The 14,969-nt window shown below is 40.7% G+C and overlaps 1 protein-coding gene across 1 annotated transcript in view; it reads left to right on the top strand.

The window, feature by feature from the left end:
• Nucleotides 1-14,969, top strand: part of JAZF1 (JAZF zinc finger 1) — a 361,747-nt gene that overhangs the window by 920 nt on the left and 345,858 nt on the right. The gene's annotated exons all lie outside the window — the stretch shown is intronic.

Below are 14,969 nucleotides of genomic sequence, written 5' to 3'. Positions count from 1 at the left end.
GCCCTGGAGGTCCTTGCAGCGGCGTCCGCTGGAGAGCCACCCCAGGGCCCATGGCCGGGCATTTAAATGCACTCGGCTCTGCGATTTGCCTTTCTAATGGTGCTAGGCCCGAGGTGCGCTGGCTGCGCCCTGGGATCGGCGGCGGCCTGCGCAGTGTCCCGGTCCCGGGGGACGCCGGGGAGAGGGCGCCCCGCGGGGTGGCTACTTTCCCTTCACGCCTGGACCTCTTGACCTTTCAAGTCCTCTGATTTGCAAAAGTCCTTGCACACATTTTCACACTTCTATTCGGAACCCCTGCTAAGGGAGGTGGGCCGGGTGCATCTGGCTCAGGCGGTCCAACCACCTGCGGAAGGTGTGGTCGACGCCAGCGAATTGTCCTGCGTGGCCTGGAAGGTGAAGGGTCCGAGCGATGTCCCAATGGGACTGTCTAATCCAGAGAACCTGTAAATTGTCCCCAGGAAGTCCAAATGAATGCCATGGATTCAGCCATGTGGATGCAGCTCACGTTTCTACAAAGTTGAGAGAATAAATCACGACTGCTGTGTATTTATGCAGGAATAAAATGAGGCAGAACCCTATGCTCCTTTACTTAGTATAGTGCTGTCTCTGCACACAGTGGGTGCTTAATAAGTGTTGAATGCCTGTTTAGAATGTGATTTGATGGGTCATCCGGAATAGGAGATAATCATGGGAAACGTCTACAAAATGTCTTTCAGAAGAAAATTCTGTTGAGTAATTGTCCAGGTTTTGAAACTTTTCAAGTTTTCGGGTTTCCTTGTAATAGCTTCTTCCATTTCCTCTGCTAAAGATGTGACAGAAGAGCTGGGCAAGTTTTGGTAGTCTTAAAAGCAGTTTAATGGAGCAACAAGTTTGCTGATTCATATCATGATTGAATAATCATTACTGAAAGTGCTTGAAAGTATTAGATTTTTCATGATGGCTAGTTTAAAATAAAGCGAAAACACCGGTACTGTGAAGTTCTGGTAGAAATGTTACTAATTTAAGTTCTTCCCCTTACCCCCAATAATAAGTAAAAAATAAGAAATATAAATAATGCTATAAATTCATATGTATGATATAAGTAATATAAATAAATAATATCTCTTGACTTAGGGAAGGCTGTCATTGCATATCCCATTCATTCTCGCTAACAGTTATTTCAGAATAAACTATAATTTATGTAAGCTGAGTAATAATTTTACCCCATTGCCTGCCGACTTAGACAAGCCGGTTAAAAGACAGTATAAATTATATTTATTAAAATGTGTTAAAGACAGTTATCTTTCTTGAGGAGTTTGTGTGAGATGGTTTAAAACTTGGTGAGTCGTGAGTTTTTTTAAGTGTAGAAATTGTCTTAATATTTTGCACACTTTTTTAAGAAGGTTAAGAGTTTGATACATTTTCTAAAACTCAACTTTGAAGTAATGCTACCTCATTCCCAGAAGGCTAGTGTTGTCCTTTTAATAGTGAAAATATGGAAAAATTAAGTTTACAGCAATAGCAGTGACCTAGGCGAACTGTGTCACGGGGCTAACACAGTTGAAAATAGTTTGAACCAGCAAACTTTATGAAAAGCAAATGTTAAAATGAACGAACACTTGCAATTCCCAGGATGAAGAGGCTCAAACTATTATACACCTCTGCTGGGGAGAGGCCCTTTACTATCAAAGGTAGCCCTATATGCAGAAAGAAGTAAGAATTGATCTTAAGGAAGAATAAAAATATCCCGGTTAGTAGATAGTGTCATAATAATACACTTTTGAGGAAGAGACATGGGTGAAAATATAAAGCATTTAGTGAAAGTTCTAGACTGGTATTGTTATGTGGTAGTTATCATTTGTAATTCAATCTATAAGAGTTTGGAGACTGTTGTTTTTAATGATTGACTTACTGATTTCATGTCTGTTGGTGAGTGGTTACATTAAAAAGATTCATGAAAAGAATAAGAGATGTGTTATTTTGCTTTTAATTTGTTCAGCAGTCTTGTTATTTAGCAACCGTGAGTATTAGAGATATGCTTAGGCGAGCTTTCCATTTTGGGGGCCTATCTGGGTTATTACCTTTAGCCGCTAGTAAAAACCCTTAAACAGCGATAAAATGAACGTTTATGGGAATGTAGTGTGTTTCTTGCTTGGCAGATTTTTCAAGGCCTGTATTTTTCATTATCAAAGTATTATGTTTAGTTTGGATTAAGTAAGTACATTAAGTTGAGAATAACTCTCTGTTATCTTATACGTGTATGCTTAGCTTTGGTTTTTAACTATTTTCCTCTCCCCATAATGAACAAGGATTTGGGGCTTTGGAACCAAGGGAAGTGTGATTTTCACCCTCCACTGTTTTAGCTCTTTTCCCTCCTGGAAGAGTGCTGTATTGGTGTTCCTGTTTTCTTTCTTGCATTACACTGCTGGTTCAGTACTGGAGTACCTGTCTCGGTGTACACACTGAATATCCTAGCTAAAACTGTCCCCCAATCCCACTGAAATTTAAATTGCCTAGGAATCCCGTAGCCCTGCAACTGTGAAGTGCTTCTCCATCAATTTTGTTATCAATTCATTCACAGGTCTGGGTCTGTTACATGGAGATGGGAAAAGCAGGTCCGGATTTGCTTGCTTCTTGTTTTGAGTAGATATTTGAGTTTGTAGAAACACTCTTGGTATGAACATCCTAGATAGATGAAGTTAAACTGGTAACTGGGAATCTTAGAAACACCAGGAGCACTAAATTTAGCACTGAAGGTCGTGCCCCAGGCTCATGAAATGCCTGCTGCAACCCTGCATCCCGGTGCTGTGAAATCGTATGACTTTCCGTCTCAGAAACACAACTGTTGAATCATTCTTATTTGATTATTTGGTGCATTTTTAGAAGCACCTCTGCATTTTGAATTTATTTATGTAATAATATATTGAGTCCCTGCTTTATGCCAGGCAAAGTTATGAGCACTTGATATTTTTTGGTTTACAAAATGAAGATACCACTCTAGGAAGTTTATATTCTAGGGTAGGGGGCCAGACAATAAACAATTGAAGTATGTGATATACGGTATGTTGGGAGGTGGTTAATGATACAGAAAAGAGAAAAACTAGAGCAGGGTCCGGAGGGTTGGGAGGAGAAGGTATTGGAATTTTAAATAGATTGGTCAGGGTGGGCCTTGCTGTGAGGCTGATATGGGAGACAAAACCTCGAAGGAGGTGTGAGAGTTAGCCGTGAGGACATTCCGGGGCCCGGCAGTGCACAGGCCCCAAGGCAGGACTGCACCACTTGAATAGAAACACAGGAATCTGACCCAATTCAGTTATTCGTGTGATAGTACCAGACTAGCAGGTCATTTAGAACTCTCCTCAGATGTTAGGACTCTCAGCTTTGCTATTGAAAGAGATTTCCCTGCAAGGGCCCAGTTAAGGGGCAGAGTCTCATTGACCAAGAATGGCTTGCATTAGCTATGACTTGGTTCTTAATCCCAAATATCAACAGATTTCTTGTGAGTCTCTACTTGTTAGTTTCCTCATCTCCAAAACCCAGGTAATAAAGCTATAGTGCTTCATTTCATAGTATAGATTTATAAACCATCTAATTAATAAAGGTCAAAGTTTCCCGAAAGAAAAATCAGGCCACTTACTATCAAAAATATAGAATTTAGCTCCTAAGATGATTTAGTAAATATTTGCATTATCTTCTCAAAGGAGCACTACAATGTACTAAATAGATAAGTCATACAATCTGCCATTGGCCCTTCTTAATCCCACTTTTAGGTGAGCAAGCTAAAGAACAGTTTATAATTGCCTAAGCTTTCGTGGCTGGTTTGTATGGTTTGGAGATTTGAATTCCAGACAGGTATGCAAAGCTGAGCCTATGCCAATTGCCAATTAGGTGAAGAACTCGACAGTCCCCTCCTCACCTCCCCTCACACGATTGGTCTGTGTTTCCTCCTTTAGAAAGTAACTGAACTCCACATGAAGGTCATCTGAGCAGTGGCATAGCGAACCCAGACTGCTTGGGGTTGAACACACATATCTGCCACTTGTCAGCCGTATGACCAGGGACAAATTAACCATACTGTGCCTCCTCTGTAAAATGAGGATAGTAGCAGCACCCATCTCACGGAGTGGTTAATGAGGATTAAGTGAGATAATATATGTGAAATATTTATGTACAATAATAAGTTGTCTACATCATGTAGTTTCTTGCCATTTGTGTATCTGCTAAATAAATATGTAATCCTACTGTCAAAGTCTACCTTCGAGATTAACATGGGCTGTATCCACCTATTTGTGGTGCTGTTTTGGGCATTTTATAACTGTGTGACATCATCGGGCTCTTCCTGGGAAGGACTGAGAATGGGAAATAGGAGACCCCTCAACAATCTAGCGCTAGTATTGCAGCCTCTGGCCACGTTCTCTGTTGTGTGGCCAGAGGCACTTTATACCCTGGCAGAGGCATTTGCCACAGTGGACTGGGAAAGTGGTGTCAAAGCCAGCGGCTTCCAACATGGCCTTTCCTTGTGGCCTGAATTTATTTGAAAAAATCCAGGACTAGAAAGAGGCACTGTGCCTTGGGCCTGTGGGTGCATTCCCTTGAGGACACTTCCTGTGGGGAGAAGGAATGACTGAAAGAATAAATGAATGAATGAAAGGCTTGTTGCTGCCTGCCCTGCTCTCTGCCTGCACCCTGTGGCTTGGTGGCAAGATCTCCCTGTTACTCCCAGGGTTCCCGAGAAGCCCCTAGGTGTAGAGCTAGGAGAAATTTTAAATGCATGTGCATACATACACACACACACACACACACACACCCCATAGGCAGGATAAGGGAACCCGAAATCTGAAACTTCATGGCAGTCTCCAAAACTCTGTCTTCACTGGTTTTTCCATTAGCCTCTTCTCACCTGTAAACAGTCAGATCATCCTTTATAAAACATCACTGTTGAACATCCTGTCTCATAAGTTTCACAAGCTTCTAATTGTTTTCATTTGGTATACACATTTTCTGACATGTGACCGAAATGTACAGACACCAAAACTCTGCATGTAACTGGGTTGACAAAAACCTCCACGTTCTTCAGAAAATGGTTTCCTTTAGAGTTCATATATTCTGGAGATGTCTCCTACGTTGACAGTTCTGGAAATACAAACTGACAGCTGTTTTGAGAAAACCCAATTCTTCCTGTATATGACAGTGAGGATGCCTTAAGGCTGGTACAGGCTGGTGACACTTGATGAGGGGCTTCCCTGGGACTGTTGAGAAGCCAGAGGCCTGGTATTGTAGAGCATTGTTTCTGAATTCCTTAAAAATCCTACTTTTCTAGTTTTTGCTTCTAGGGCAAGAATCATACATACCCCACATTTCCTTATATTTCTCCACCCCATTCTTACCCCTGCCTTTAGATCTTAACAGTGCAGTCGTGTCCTGCATACAAAGAAATGCCTGCTGGATTGTAGGTATACATTTTGTTTCCGTGTTGACCTGGCTAACGAATTAAATTGAAAAGTGTTCTTTATTTAGAATCTGTAGATGGGAAACCATAGATGTCAGAAATTCATTATGTGTGTATTTTTTTTTTTTGAGACAGACTTTCTCTGTCGCCCAGGCTGGAGTGCAGTGGCCGGATCTCAGCTCACTGCAAGCTCCGCCTCCCGGGTTTACGCCATTCGCCTGCCTCAGCCTCCCGAGTAGCTGGGACTACAGGCGCCCACCACCTCGCCCGGCTAGTTTTTTGTATTTTTTAGTAGAGACGGGGTTTCACCGTGTTAGCCAGGATAGTCTCGATCTCCTGACCTCGTGATCCACCCGTCTCGGCCTCCCAAAGTGCTGGGATTACAGGCTTGAGCCACCGCGCCCGGCCATGTGTGTATTTTTTAAAAGTGCCTTTCATTTAATATATTTAATTGGTGTAAAGAAAATTGTATTTTCCCCTCGCTGTAAGCACTGGAACATGGCAGTAGTTTTCACCTACTTTTTTTTTTTTTTTTTTTTTTTTTTAAAGCTAGCTGCAAGCAGGGACCAGATTAGTGGATATCCTCTCTAAGGGTGAAGTCTTTCCAATTGCTCTCAACTTTGGCAGGAGTCAGAGGGACTCTTCTAGGGTCACTAACAATAGACCATCTGTCCAGCACCAGAGAGCACTGATAGCCCCTGATGGCCATTGTCCCTTGCCCGGCTCACCCACGGGCCTCCCAAGGAAGCACTGTTTATTGTCTGCCAGACTTCAATGGTGACTTTTGCCTGAGATAGACCTCCTTGAAGGGACATGGTCTGGATACCAGGTTAATAACACTGAAAAACTCACCATTTCTTTAGTATTATAGATATAATTGATATATAGAAATAAATATATATTTTAGACACAAAGGCATATAGGATATCTAACACATATATAAATAATACATGTATATGTGTATACACATACCACATATATGTGTGTATGTATATCCATGTTTGTATATATATTTATGTGTGTGTATATATACATTTGTATTATACATTTTTTCCCTCTCTTTCTTTCAAGATCACCATGGATAGTGAGGACAGCCACACATTTTTTAGTATTTCTTATATGTTAGTGTTTAAGACAGTACTTCCTATCTCTAAGGATTTGAAATTTATTTGGAGAGACCAGACATGTACAGACTGAGATAAATTATGAATAATAATAGGGACCACAGAGGCAGATTTATTGTGAAGTTAATGAAGCTCCAGCCCTAGGGCCCCTCACCTGTACAACACATTCCTTGCCATTTTTGAATATATTGCCAGGGCTCACCCAGCACTTTCCAGGGCCCTGGAGGAGCCCTAGTGGTGTATGTAGCTGGGACTTCGTGGGATCATAACTGGTAAAATTGGAAGAAGATTTTAACAGCAATCACTTAATGTTTTTCTTTCTCATTCTGACTTCCCTGCTCTCACATTTCTGTTTGGGTTTGATGACATTGGACTTGAAAGCGCTTTTGAGATATAGCTAGAGGGAAGTCAAATTGGGGCCACATTTCATTTGGGCTTAGTGGGATGTATTTGTGCAGTTCACAGTTACCTCTGTGTCAAGTTATCCGTAGCCATCCTAGTGTAGAAATTGCTTCATAGGATCACCACCCACTGTGCCAGCTCACCTGGGGTCCTTACACAAAGGGAGAGTCAGAGCATTGCAGTGTTAATGGGTACCATGACATCTGCTGTGGGATGGTTTATGGTGTATGCAGCCAGGTCTGTGGAGAATTCTTTCACTTGTTAGATGTGTAAAATTCTACGTGGAGGATTCAGTTCTTATCTAAGTGTAGTCAGTATGAAAATTCTCTTCTTTTAGGAATATACTCAGTAATACAATATACTATTAGAAATGCACTATTTGTAATGGGAATTCTGTGTTTAAGATTCTTGTTCATTTGACATGAATATGCCTGATACCAAAAATACTGACAACAAACTGGTTAATGAGTATCATTGATAAAAAGAATGTTTAAAGTTAGTCACTACATGAGAAAACTTGAAATGTCCTGGATTTTTATGACTCATATGTGAAAGAAAATTAAGAGATGTGATTAGAGGTTTGATAACAATCCTAAAAATGTATATGTCATTGCCAATAAAGAACTATAAGGCTAAAAGTAAATTTTCTGAATTATCAATAATTAGGAATAAATTTTGATCACCCATGCTTGAGGGGAGATTGATTCATCTTTCTGCCTTGTAGAAAATGGTATGAATATAAGTCTTTGTGATATGAGGATTCATCAGAGTATCCAGCCCAAAAGAAGTGTTTATAACAGTGTGTCAGAAAGTTAGTTAATATACATACTGGGTTCTTTTCCTGGATTCTGATTTTAGGATGTTTTGGTATTGCGGCTTGTAAAATTTTGTGATTTGTTGTGATTTCTTAATCTCAATAAATAATCACTTTGGTAAACATTTTATAACATTCAATTTTTTTTTTTTTTTCATAAGAAAAGTCTGAATCTGCAGGCCCACAAAACTTGGGTCTATTCCATGAGTTCCCAATTCGGGAATCATGACTATGTACCACAGACTGTGCTAAATAATTTTTGTATACTATTTCATTGGCCCTCACAGCAAGCCTATGAAGTAGACATTACCCCCATCCTATACATACTGCCTTCTCCTTCGGAGTTAAATGTGCTACCATATTAATTAAATACCACACCTAGTGAAATATGAACTAGAGTGTTTGTTTATATTGGTATGAAACAGAAATATTCTCCTTCAGGACAGAAAGCTTCTTTTACCTCAATAAATATCATTATTTTAATGGGCCTTTCCCTCTCTGTCCTGTAGCCCCTGCCCACAGCTGCACCAGCAGGGGTGTGAATTGAACTGTGTGGTCACCTCTTGTGTACTGTTTCCTCCCCCAGAAACTCAGGGTCTTGTCATCATCCTATCCTCCTCCCCAAGACGTGTTTTCAGAAATGGTACGAAAATAAAAATTGAGAAGTACTTTGGGCTGTGAAAAAAATATATTACAAAGGTAACTTTGGACAGTGAAAAACATCTTTGAAATTAATTTCTGTAGGTTTGCATCTATGAGGGCTGTATATTTATGTGCTTATGGCATTGACACAAATACCAGTTACGCAATTAGTCCACTATAGTTTATATTAAGGGAATCTGAAAAAGACTTTTTTTAAAGCTGATTTAAAAAGGAAATTGATTTTCCTTGTTAAATTGCCAGGGGTATTTGGTACACAGGAGGCAGAGGCCTGGGTGGTGAGAAGCATGGACTGTGAAGCTACACAGAATTGGATTTTGAATCCTCACTAACTTGAGCTTTTCAAACCTGGGCAGCTCTCACAGTCTTATTTGTATAAGATAGTAATAGTATTATTTATTATTGGAGGGGGGTCCTGAGATTGATTTTCCTTTCACAGTACCTACTGGCTAGTTGCTTTAATATGCATTATATGGCGTTAGTCCCATGCAACACAGGAGGAAGCCAGGACACAGAGCAAAGAACAGCCAGGAAAATGCCTGGGGTAGCCAGGGCCAGCTTTGCTCCCAGGTGTGCCCGTATACTCAGTGCTTGCTCTTTACAGCCTAAGTTGTGATCTTTTTTTTTTTTTTTTTTGAGGCAGAGTCTCACTCTGTGGACCGGACTGGAGTGCAGTGGCCTGATCTCAGCTCACTGCAAGCTCCGCCTCCCGGGTTTACGCCATTCTCCTGCCTCAGCCTCCTGAGTAGCTGGGACTACAGGCGCCCGCCACCTCGCCCGGCTAGTTTTTGTATTTTTAGTAGAGACGGGGTTTCACCGTGTTAGCCAGGATGGTCTCGATCTCCTGACCTCGTGATCCGCCCGTCTCGGCCTCCCAAAGTGCTGGGATTACAGGCTTGAGCCACCGCGCCCGGCCAAGTTGTGATCTTTTACAAGACGTTTGTATTTTCATTGAAAGCTCTTCCGCACCTGAAAGTCTTGCAGAAATAAACACAGAAAGGCTGGATTTCCACCAAGAGCAGTGTGGACGGGAGCAATATGGATGGTTGATGAAATATGTTGATGCTGGTTGTCTGGTTGAGGTAGAAATGTTTTTGAATGTTTCAAGACTTCTGAAGAAAACACTTAGGTAGGACAGGAGGGTCCATAAGCATCCCATCACAGTAACAACAATGAAAACAATACTTTGGCAGTTCTAAAATGGTTGTAATTACTGAATTGTCTAAAGATGCTAACTGGATTTCTCTCCCTCACTGATGATTATTTAAGGATAGGTTCTCCTGACAAACGCAATACTTTTACACACACACACACACACACACATATCAACTTCTCTTTTACTTCAGATTTCCAAAATTAAAATCATGTAATTATGTTCATGTACTTTATTTTATTATTATTTTTCAGACAGGGTCTTGGTATGTTGCCCAGGCTGATCTTGAACTTTTGGACTCTAGCGATCCTCCGCCTCAGCCTTCTGGTAACTGAGATTGCAGGCACATGGCCCAGTGCTCAGCTCATGTACTTTATTTTAAAGATTTTTTTTTTTGACCAACGGTACATACATACGGGGTCCAACTGTAAACATTGTGAATTAAGCACTGAAAACCCTCAGTGCTCGTGGCCTATGTGTAGAGCCCTCACTGCTGGACGCCTCCCTGGTGCCATCCACACAGAGAGCACACGTCAAGTCCTGTCACTCCAGCACCAGACCTCAAATCGCTTCTGCAGGAGCACATCTGGGCTTAAAATTGAAGCACCCATTTTCTTACCTAATTCATTTAGCGAGAGCCTCTCGAATGCTAATTTAGCTGCCTGATTTTCCATATATGGCATAATTATGAAAGTAATGGCAAAAGCAGGGGAATCTGTAGAGACATACTTGTACAGTTTTCTGTTAAGTAAATTGAACACCATGGTAATAGGCATACATAAGCAGAAATTATGCCCAGGCTTCCTCAGGTATCAAACATCACATGAAGGAAATGGGGTTTTTGAAGTGTCTTTGTAAACCCAAGCTGAGTACTTCTTATGGAAAGCTGTGGCCTCAACAGTTCCCAGTTAACTTTTCCTAGGCCTCTCTTTTCCTCATTGAGCTCATCTCAGTTTACTTGAGAATCTGACTGGCTGGTGGACTGTGGAGTATGACTCATCTTCAGGACTGATAGCAAGTGTCACACAGGTGTTTCGCAGTCCTCGTGTAACTTAGAGATAGTTTAGGTTTTAGAGAGATGCCAAGTACATCTTTTAATAAGATCTTTCTGACACTAGACATCTGGAGTTTGGCATCAGCTCAACCAACTGGTTGATGATGTGTGATTTAAACTAATGTATCTCAATATTCTGCCCAGATTGGAAACTCCCTTTTATATGTTGGCTCCACTTTAGCACTTTCAGAGGCCCACACCGAAGTATTTGCTGTTAACATATGCAAACATCACACAGAAAAATCAAGAGATTAATGTATAACGTTAAGTTATACATGCACTTCACTTCAGATATTAGAGTAAAGGAATCATCTTTTGTCAATCCCTGGAACTATCATGGCACCTTCAGTGGAATATATCTAACATAACTTGTAATGAGAATGATTCTCATCTGTGGCTTGTGGAAAATCAGCCTTATTGATTGATAAGTCACAGCATGTATGTTAGAGCTTACCCCAGTACTTTAACACATGGGTTGCCATTCAGAATCACTTGGGTGAAGCTGGGGGAGAAAAGGTTTCCCGGGTTCCATCCCCGGAGCTTCTGATGCAGTTGGCGTGGAACGGTCTGGGTCAGGGCCTATGTGTTCTTAGCCCTTCAGAGTTGATTCTAATGTGTGGCCAAGGTTGGGAACTCATTGGGTTACACTAATGAAATATCGAGCGTTGGAAGGGTTGTGTTGTTTCAAAAAGGAATCAGACTTTTAAAGGGGTGTGTCCATTTTGGATTTCAGTTCTGTGGGTGTAGTTTTTAGTTATACTGGAGGCAGGCCTTTAATATACAGCAAGTTTGATGCTGTGATACTATCTCAGCTATGTGGTTAGAGTAGAAATGCTCAAACCGGGGAGCCTGTGGTGGTGAAAGGATCTCAAACTCACATGCCTGAGGACACAGTGTATGAAGGAAGTAACCAAGTTCAACGCAGTGGGGCGTGGTGGAGACTTTGGCAAACTGAAGAGTTTTCGCTTTGCTTAAAAGGGCAGCTGAACCCAGTGTTGCCTATGTTGGGGTACCGGCCCTTTGTTGGCAGATGCTTTTATTTATTATTATTATTTGAGAAAGAGAAGCTAGGAATTAAGATTTTTACATGAAACTCATCTTTAAATGCTGGCAACTAATACAGATGGGTTTAAAAACATTGTGCAAGACAACTACTGCACTCCACCCAATCACTGTATTTAATAAGAGCCATTGATGACGGGCCACATGCTTTAATGAAGCACATATGAATGGCAGGGTACAAAGTAAACCTTGTATACCGTTGCTTCCCGCAAAGAAGCTATCCAAACTATAGAATAATGAAAAGAATAATAGCTAATAGTGGTTTTTAGTCAAAATTTCCATTGTTCTTTATGAAGCAGTTAACTATTTTTAACATGAAAACATTGTAATTAAAACTTTTTCTTTTATACCAAATTCTAAAATGATAAACCTTAATCCTAAAAGTGTATTAAGATCATTATCAGTACCATTTCTTTACCCTGGGGAAAAAAAAAGCAGGACCACTGAAAAACTCTCTCCAGAGTGTTTTTATCGTACCAAAAACCCTTTTGCAAGTGAATTGAGCCTCCTATCATTTAAAAACAGAAAGGAAACTTACAGATGATCTAGGCCAACTAGCTAATTCCGTCCATAAAAATTTAAAGTTGTGAGTGAGTGCAGGTGCTTGGACGAGAAAAGTTGAGAGAACAGCAGTAAGCCGTGGTTCAGTGTGAGGTTCCTGGAGCTTGCCTGCCTCTCTTGCAATCCTGGCTTTGTTCCTGTCAAGTTATAGAACCTCCCTGTGCCTCATTTTCTTCCTTTCTAAAATGGGATGATAGTATGAACATATCACAGTGTTTTGTGAGACACCACCTATATTCAGTGTGTTAGCTGATGAATTCTGAAGAAAAAGAAGCTTTCTGGTTATTTCCCTTCCTTGTCTCTTGCAGGAGGCAGGGGTGGCGGTTTTACTGCGAAGCGGTTATGCTTGCCACTGGAATCCCACAGGCTACGTGATCTTGGCCAGCTTATTTAATTCCTCTAGCCCTCAGCTACTGTGCAATGAGGATGGGAATAGTACTTATCTCCCAGTGTTGTTGTGAGAATTAAATAGAAACATGACTACGAAGGGCCTGGCGATCAGGAAGCCCCCACACAAGTTATAATACTAATAGGATTTACCTTTTTTTTGCATCCATGGTGATGCTCCCTCTGCCACACACACCTCAAATTCTCCTGTCCTCTTCATGTTTCCATAATATGATGGGAGGAAAATAATCAAAATAACCATATACATTTCTGCTTTTTGTTAAACATTTTAACTTGGAGATATTTGGTGAAATTTGATTTCCCTGGTAGAGTTTTGGTTTGTGTTTATATAAGTCATACTGAGTGGTCGTAGGAATTCATGAGCTGTTAAAACATTCCACACACAAATTCTTGCTGTTTGAAAATATACCAGCCTTAATTTAGTATTGTTTATCCAGATTTAAGTTTTTGAGACATTAGATCATGTGATTAGAAAAATACTTCCATGTTTGATAAATATAATTTTCTGTTTCAGAGAAAAGGCATTTCAGGAGTCTAGAGAGGTTTGTTAAACTATATAAGCAGAAAACATAATTATTTCATGTTGCAACAACTAAGCAAAGGAAAAAACAAGAGATTATTTTATATGTCTGGTTTGTAAAGGTTTGTTGTGAATCATTCAAAAGGATTTGTAGGGCTTTTATGAAGAAATCCAAGAACATGACTATAGGACTCACAAAATGCCATGACTTCCTCTTTAAGGGGCCGTGCATCTCTTTAATAATAGTCCTTGAAATGTTACAGACTTAAATGCTGGAAGCTTCTCGGGAAAACCCCAGGCTGGGCCCTGTTTTAGAAGCTTGCATAGCAATAGTTGAATTGTTTACTTATTGCAGAGAATATTTAAAATACTTTATTCCTAAACAATCTTTGTCAACATCACTTGAAACCATTTTTAGCCTTACAGAATATATTGCTCTGATACAGTTAAGCAGCTGGTCCAGGCTTATTTGACTTAGCAGTAGTTGAGTAAGAAAATGGTTTCCAACTTTTTTTTTTTTTTTTAATATAACTGAGGGCCTCTTTTGTTAATTTTCTTTCTCCCTTCTTGTGGGTTCTATTTCTTGAAAGATTTTGTCTAACAAAACAGGCTGATTTAATAAGTAATTAAATGCTTTGTTTTTAATTTTCTCATGCAGCACCATCTGAAACACCCAATTTATGTATTTGGTAACTATTTATTGAGTGCCAGGTACTGTCTAGGAGCTGGGGATATAGTAGTGAACTACACATTTAAAGCCTTATGTTCATGGAAGAAGCAGACAAAACACAATACATGAGCTAATTTCAAACAGTCATAACCTTGTGAAGAAAACTACAGCGAGTCAGGAGAGAGAGGTTGCAAGGCCTGTTTGAGATAAGGTGGTCTAGAATGGCCTCTTTGGGAGGGAAACATTTCAGAAGGGGTCTGAACAAAGTTCAGTGAAGCTCGATGAAGAGGAGTGAATGAGCCATTCGGGTGTCTTGGGAAGAATGTTCCAGGCAGAGTCTGCAAGGGCCTGAGATGGGAGGATCTGGTGTGTTTGAGGAGGAGAATGGTGGGGGTGGGATAGGAGAGGGAGCTGGGACCTGCATGCATAGCCTTGTATCAGTCAATGTCACCACGTGGAGGCAACCTAATTCCAGCCCCAAAGGATGATATGGAATGTCGTGTGGCTTCATTATGGTTAGTTTCCGTTCTGCTTTTTTATAACATTCAAATGGCTCAAAGCCCCATTACCACCTTCAAAGCCCCCTAGGGACCTGAGAAGCCCTAACTGGCACTCTAATTCTCTTTAAATCTAGTTTGCTTGTTTTTTAATCCTAAAAGCTCTATTTATTTTTTGTGTTCTGTATTGAAATAAAAATTTTTGGCTAATGTAACTGATTTGACTAATGTAATTTATTTAGTGTTTGCTATTTGGAAGTGGGAGTGAAAATAAGGTTGTTGTTTTTGTTTTTTTCTTTTGAGACAGAGTGTTACTCTATCACCCAGGCTGGAGTGCAGTGGCACCATCTTAGCTCACTGCAACCTCCGCCTCTCAGGCTCAAGCAATCCTCCCTCCTCAGCCTCCTGAGTATCTGGGACTACAGGTGTGCACCACTACACCTGACTGATTTTTGTATTTTTTGTAGAGATGGGGTCTCCCTGTGTTGCCCAGGCTGATCTGAAACTCCTGAGCTCAAGTGATCCTTCCACCTAGCCTCCCAAAGTGCTGGGATTACAGACGTGAGCCACATGCCAGGCCAATTGTGATGTGTTAAAAATAATGTTTGGTATGTTT

This window comes from Colobus angolensis, unplaced genomic scaffold (assembly GCF_000951035.1).
Source record: "Colobus angolensis palliatus isolate OR3802 unplaced genomic scaffold, Cang.pa_1.0 Scaffold175, whole genome shotgun sequence".
NCBI classification, from domain to species: Eukaryota; Metazoa; Chordata; class Mammalia; order Primates; family Cercopithecidae; genus Colobus; species Colobus angolensis.
This window is presented reverse-complemented; position numbering and strand designations above follow the sequence as displayed.